Here is a 7,282-nt window from a genome sequence, read left to right on the forward strand (position 1 = left end):
TGTTCACTGAACAGTTCAGAGTTTGGTGACTGGTCAAATAAAGTGACTCTACCATGAAATTCTACCGTGGGAATTTCACGGCCCTTAGAGGTATGTAAATAGAGTTTGTGCACATTCTTTTCTCTTTTGTTGGAGGCATGAAGATGATGTTTTCTATTTTTACACCCTTGCCCTATGCTAGCTCTACCATAGCCCGGCTAGGAGCAAAGAGTTATCAGAAACTTAAACTTGCAGGAGCAGATTGGATTAGCAAATCCAATGACATGGAGATGTGAAGGAGGTTCATACAGATCTGTGGTAAGGAACTGAGGAGTACTTGAATCCATTTGAATGAATTCCACTTCAAAGATTGAATACAAGCTTGTTTCCCTTGTAAAGCAGCTCAATTAGGGTTTGCCTTTGGGCATTGTACGGACAGTCAGAGTCTCAAACCTCCAAAATCTCAAAGAATATCCAAATGGGTATCCACAATGGTGATTTGTTTGTAGGGTTGCTTGGAAATTTTCCAAACCAGAGCCCTAAAACCCAATTTGGAGGCCTGGTTGTGACCTAATAGGGCTAGGCGGCCTAAAAGATAGAAATCTTGGAATCGGTGGAAAGAAGGCTATCAGATCAAATAAAATGGAGTTTTTGATGATCGAATCTAGGAGAGCAGGGGGAAAGTGAGTTGAAACCTCTTAAGGTGGTAGGGTTTGTGGGTAGAAAGAAGCCCTAAGAGGTGCTAGAAGTGACCTAGAGAAGAGCTCAGAGTAGTTCTTTGGAGAGCCTCCCTATCAAGGATAGTATCTATGAATATATACTTCTATTCATATCCTGCATGAACCATTGAATTTACAGACATGAACCATAGGGTAGGGTACATCTTTCAAAGACAGGGAAACATAGATGAGGTGTGTCTAGCAAGCAGGAAATGTTACTTGACATCTCATGACCTCTTTATATATATCTTCTCCCACAAGAAAAACAAATTAAAGAAAATAAAGGTCATTACCTCTTAAAGGTCAAAAATTTCTATAGCAACTATTAGTGACTTATTCAAACAAAGAAACAGGCAGGAGATTTGGAAAGCTGGCAATGAACATTAGCGAGATTATGAGGGAAAATGATATCAAACTTTTATTATTTTAAATCAAATATAAGCAGCACAGCTTTGCAATGAATATTATCATGTAGCGGAGCACAGCTGAGAGGTTCAACCTTGTTTTGTTTACAGTTCACTGTTTATGACAGTTCAATTTAATTCCTAATACTGATGAAAATTTGCATATATAAGCCATCCTGTAACCACATAACTTGATACTCTGAATCAGAATACCGTATTCCTTCAAACTTATGCCTGTCACCATGTCTCTTAGTGACTAGGAAATCACTCAACTAATTAATGTACCAGACTGATTCCAGAAGGGTCAAAGAATATAGTAAGAGCTTGCTTCAAAGAGTTAAAGATTGCCTGTCTGAATGTGAAACTCTTAGGTTAAAGTGGACCTCCAGTGACTAGTCTTGATATTGTAGGCATGCCATCAAAAGATCTCACAATGTCATAATTCAGCTGTATGTTAGTCTAAATGAGTAACTCTTGGATTAAGGGGCCCTAACCTTGTTATTGTAGGTTTCAATAAGTCATAACAATATCTTGAAATTAAACAAAGCAGCTGGAATTTTATTGTCAACCAATCAAAATATATGTTACACAATCATGCACTGAGACAAGTTCATACCAAACAACACAGAATTCACGTTTCCAAATGTAACAAAGGAAACAATATTGTTGTTCTTTTCTAACAATACAAAACTTCAGAATATATCCTGTATAAGTTGCAATAAAAGCATGTGTTACATGCTAAAGAAGAAACACATTTTACTGATAGAAAACAAAAGACTGCAATTAAGCCCTTACAACTTAAATTAAAAAATCAGGTAAGCTTTGTATATTATTTATCACAATTAAGAGTTGTCTGCCTCACCAGAAAGCATAATATGAATATCCATTAACCATGCAATGGTTCAAAGTATAACTCATATAGATAAAATTTTCTATATAGGGAGTAACAAAATATCTCTCATTTGGACATATTCTTGTATGTAAGAGAGTGCAGAGAGCGCCTTCACTATTTTAAGGGATTCCTTTGGTGCAAATTAATTAATGTGGTTAAATTTGAGTTGTCAAAATATAGGAGACCTTCCTGAAGTAGCAGTCAATTTTAAACATATTGTGAATACAAAAGAGAATGCTCATATACAGTATGAAGAAATTGAGTGAGGACATCATTGTATTTACTTATCTGGAAATAAGAATTACAGGTAGATTACTGATTCTACAAATTCACTCCTCGCAAGATTTTAGCAATATCCTCTGGAAATATTGGATTGATATAACAGCTACTTGCAATTTCAAAGCCACCAAGGTGAGTGAGTTGTGGCACAATCTGTATAAACCAATGACAATATGAAGGTTCATGTGGCTCCCTGAGAGGTGATGAGTGAAATCATGTAGTTATAAGGAGGATTTTCTAATTGATGGTTCGGCTTCTGCAGAGCACACCTCAAAATATATGCTAGATCCATTGCCTGTTTAAATGTTTTAATAAAATAGAACCTAAGTTAGGGATTCCATATGAAAATCAACGCATTAGAAACAGCAAAATAATAGATAAGCAACATAAATCATTATCCACATAGCAGTAAGTGGAACCAGTTGTGGTGAATTTCTACAATTTGTATCCAACAGATGCATCCCTCATGATGGCTAAAATAGAGTAATAGAAAATGGTAACTCCAAGATGGATAAACGATTTGTACATAGAGAAGCTAAATCATCATTCAGAATGTTATTTTGATTACAAGGCCAGAGGATCAAGAGAAAATTAGAAGTTGCAACCTTACAAGCGGAAAAAGAATTAAAGATATAATAGGGATGTAAATAATGCAGGTTAAGCCATCCATAATATTTGGCACTTGTCCGATTAAAGAAAATAGGAAGGAGATGCTTGCAAGCTCAGGCTTTCCATGATGATAGAGGTTATGCTACCTACTATTAGTATTTATTCATTTCACCATAATTAGAAACTTTAAGTAACATGAATAAAAATGAATGCCTCGTAGATCAAAAAGACTAGCTGATAGCCTTATATTGCCACTGATAAATAAAACCTAAGAGTTGTAGAACTGGGAGATATCTGTTGGGGTGAAAGCAAGTATTAATAGCTAGTAAGAAGTTTAATTTTGCTAATGGAAGAGAATGCAATGTGGATCACTGTGATTATTCACAACTGCATAAAATTCTTACAAGTTATAACTTGGATATAGGTTTTGATATATCTCTTATTTCAATGTCTTCATCTCAAGGAGTTGAGGCTCAGGACAAAATTTGCTAACGTCCAGTTACTAGGGCACCCAAGCTACTCATGCTGAAGTAATCAAGAGAGAAATCAACCTATTCCTGCAAGCGCTAAAGCTAATAGTCTAGCCTTTGCATACCTGACAGAGAATTTCCATTTCAAAAGTGCAAAGGGCCTAATGAGTCCATACACCTGTAGAATTAATAAGTTAATATGAACACAAAATCATCGGCCACAATACCAAGATCCAATGAAGAATACAGCCTATTTTGATTCCTTTTGAGCCTTAGAACTAACAAATTTCGCAAAACCAGTCAAAAGCCAAAGAAAATCTACCTGTTCATCTTTTATCTGCTCATAACAAGAAGAATGCTCCTACTTATCAATTGATGAGCTTAAGGGGCTTTCTAATGAATGGTTCATAAGGCACAACACTTGGTGAAGGTTTTGCAAATGGGGTTGCAAGCTTTGGGTTTAACTAAGGAGGAAACTCCGTAGTTAAGTGCACTCAGGCTGGAGTAGTACTGGGATGAGTGACCTCCCGGGAAGTCCCGGTGCTTCACCCCTGTGAGCATCACCTAGATCCAATGAGTGCTAAGTGTTCCATTTATTCTCATGAGAGATGGATTCATGTTGAATCACTACTCATGAAATATGGGTCATCGAGTTTGACTCAAAATCACACAGTTAAATCCTGATATTCATATCACAATTTGACTAGCTGTGGAAATTATCTCCTACTTATCAATTGATGAGCTTAAGGGGCTTTCTAATGAATGGTTCATAAGGCACAACACTTGGTGAAGGTTTTGCAAATGGGGTTGCAAGCTTTGGGTTTAACTAAGGAGGAAACTCCGTAGTTAAGCGCGCTCAGGCTGGAGTAGTACTGGGATGGGTGACCTCCCGGGAAGTCCCCGTGCTTCACCCCTGTGAGCATCACCTAGATCCAATGAGTGCTAAGTGTTCCATTTATTCTCATGAGAGATGGATTCATGTTGAATCACTACTCATGAAATATGGGTCATCGAGTTTGACTCAAAATCACACAGTTAAATCCTGATATTCATATCACAAGAAGAATGCTCCTTAGGAGCAATCCAAGTCTCGAAAGGAAATGAAGGTGCAAAAGGAACAAATGAAATGAAGTGGGAAGATTCTTCTAGCATCAAATATCTGAACTGAATCTCGCTTCTCAAGCACTCACAAAGATTGCACTTCATTGTCCTGGCAAAATATTCTTTGGCATTGTTGAGCCGGCTAACCACATTGCTTGGAACAATGGGAAGGGCAATGATCTGACTATGAGAATGCTTCATCGATGCTCCTGCTGTTTCCCCATGGTTTTTGAACACCTGCCAAACATGAATGATTTCATTAAACCCTTTTACAAGCTATAGCATCGGCATGTTTTTAAAATGCTTATTTTAATTAGCCAAGAATTGGCCAACACCCATAAGTATGTATAAAACCATCCCAAAATTTATATAAAGAAAGTGCATGAATGATTTCATCAAATCATTTCCTCTTACTAGCTACAATAGCAGCGAGACTTGAAATTGCTTAAATTAATTAGTCGAGACTTGGTCGAAGTCCAACAATAACTACGCAAAACAGGTCCATTAGGCCATGATTTACAAGGCAAAGATGGTGATGACCCGCGTTCCAGGCAAGATGAATATTGTTCTAGTATTAAAAGAAAATCCAGTTAACACGGGCAAATCCGGCAAGATATTATTCTAAGACATAATACTAAATCTTCAGCCTTATCTACACCGTATGATGCAATTTCCCCGCATTCTAAAAGACAGCAGAACAATGCTACAGTGCATAAAAAAGAGAGAGCCCCAACTGAGACAGGACCCAGATAGTTCCTCGTTAAACTATTCGAAACTCATTTCAATAAGAAATAACCCAAAATTTTCTAAGTTTAAATATTGAAGGACAAAAACATTTAGAACAATCATGGTGTTCAATAGAGCCCACAAAAATTTCAATATTTTTTTAATAAGAAATGCATTCAAAGCAAAGAACCGACATAAAACCTCTAATTTGGTAGGCAATTACAAATTTACCTGAATGTATTTTATGTGCGGATTATTGGCAAGCTGTCGGATTCTTGTTCTGTATGCACATAAGACATCAAATATATTCAACTCAGGCATCATAGCCAAAGTCATTGCGTGATCGGGAGTCTCAATGATTACATCATGGGAACCAAATCCAGGAAGGGTGTCAGAACATAAGTCAATTTGGTTTTTTTTCCGTGCCTTCCATCGACACAGCGGGGTAGAGATTCTTTTTAACTCTTACTTTCCAATGCGAAACATTTTCGGGGATTCTAAATATTTCTTGAGCACATTCGTGTTCATGATGGAGACAGAATGGGCAGGGGCCTGCAGATTGGTGTGAAGTATTTACGGCAGATTTGAAATCAGAGGGGCGTTTGCCTCTGGCAGGAGAAATGATGACCCATTTGTTGAAAATTGAATCACGTCTCAACTCTGAACTTGCAAAATTTGGGGAACCAGCTTCTGCCATGGCACTACAGGAGAACTGCATTGTTTGTACGAGAACGCGATGAGCAGGTAACTTGAATATCTGGAACGGGCATTTAAAGACTCTCGGGGCCATGCACCGTGGCATATTCGTTATATATGCAATAAAACATTTAAAGGAATCAAAGTGTAAACATGGGTTATCTATTTGTAGAGGTGAAATGTGTATCCTCTAAAACTCGGATTTGTTTTGAATATATTATCTACCTTCCTTAATTATTTTTCAAGATTAACAATGTAAGGGGCCATGGAATTACAACTTTAATTAGATTTTATATTTCTTTTTATGTTTGACCTTTTGTTAGGGATCTTAGCAATCAAATTAGTAGTTCGATTGATCTTACCCTCCTCAAATAAAATGTGCTTATTATCAACCTTTGATTGATTTTGTATTGACTCTAAATGTCTTCATATATTGTGACTCGCTAAAAAAGTGTCATTGAGTCTCAATCGCTCATGTCTCTGAGAACCTACAAATTCTCTCTTCCCACTCCTATTTGGGCATTTTCCATCTACATGTCTCGCATCCTCAATTGTGTCACTAACAACCTAGATTTCCCTTTAATAGATGCCCCTAAGCAAGCTTTATCGCCATGTTCTTAGGTTAAGTTGAACACTTTGATATTTATGATCTTTTTCCAAACCATGTGATAGTCCACATGTTGCAGTCTACATTTTTTATGACAAACTTGTTTATTTCCACATTGGTATTAAGACACTCTCGTGACTTAATATTCCACATGTCCAACCACTTTATGTTTAGTTTCATCAAAGTTTTCTTCTTGTGAACCAAACTCTCTTTCATCACATTGTTTTTTTGATGAATAGTCTTTAATCTATTAATTAAATATTACAATTACATATTCACAAAAAAAGGGTTGGGGGATAAAGGATCACCTTGTGAAAGTTCACGCGATAGAGCCAGAAAGCATACAACTATATATATATAGGGGGAGGATCCTAGTGATCAAGAAAACCCCAAGCATCAGTAGGGTTGGAGGATGGCTCAGGAGGAGCCCACCCATCATTAGCAACATCATCTTTCTCTTTTTCCTCTCCCTCTGCCCTGGGCAACAAAATCGCCAAATCCAAGCGGGGGAATGACCACGTAGGGTCAGAATCAATTGCAACAAGAGGAGCAACTGGGGACCAACCAGACTCTTGCTACGAAGAGGCAGAATGACAACAAAAGACATCCCAACCACTGTTGGGAGAGAAATGGTGGACCAAAGAACTGCAGCCTCGGCAGCAACCACGAGGTGGTGTCTAATCCATCGAGGTAGAATCAGGGGGGACTCGAGCAACCGTACAAGGTGCATTGCCCTAGTGATTGAGAAACTCATGTAGATGAGCCACCTTGTTGGCTTGTACTTGAATCTATATCATTAC

The 7,282-nt window shown here is 37.6% G+C and overlaps 1 pseudogene; it reads right to left on the minus strand.

The window, feature by feature from the left end:
- Positions 1–2,236: 2,236 nt before the first annotated feature.
- On the minus strand, positions 2,237–5,991 carry LOC149570632 (ADP-glucose phosphorylase-like; annotated as a pseudogene).
- Between the last annotated feature and the right edge of the window lie 1,291 nt (positions 5,992–7,282).

The sequence above is a fragment of the Cupressus sempervirens genome, chromosome 3, assembly GCF_028749045.1.
Source record: "Cupressus sempervirens isolate cs-2001-9-10 chromosome 3, ASM2874904v1, whole genome shotgun sequence".
Lineage (NCBI taxonomy): Eukaryota > Viridiplantae > Streptophyta > Pinopsida > Cupressales > Cupressaceae > Cupressus > Cupressus sempervirens.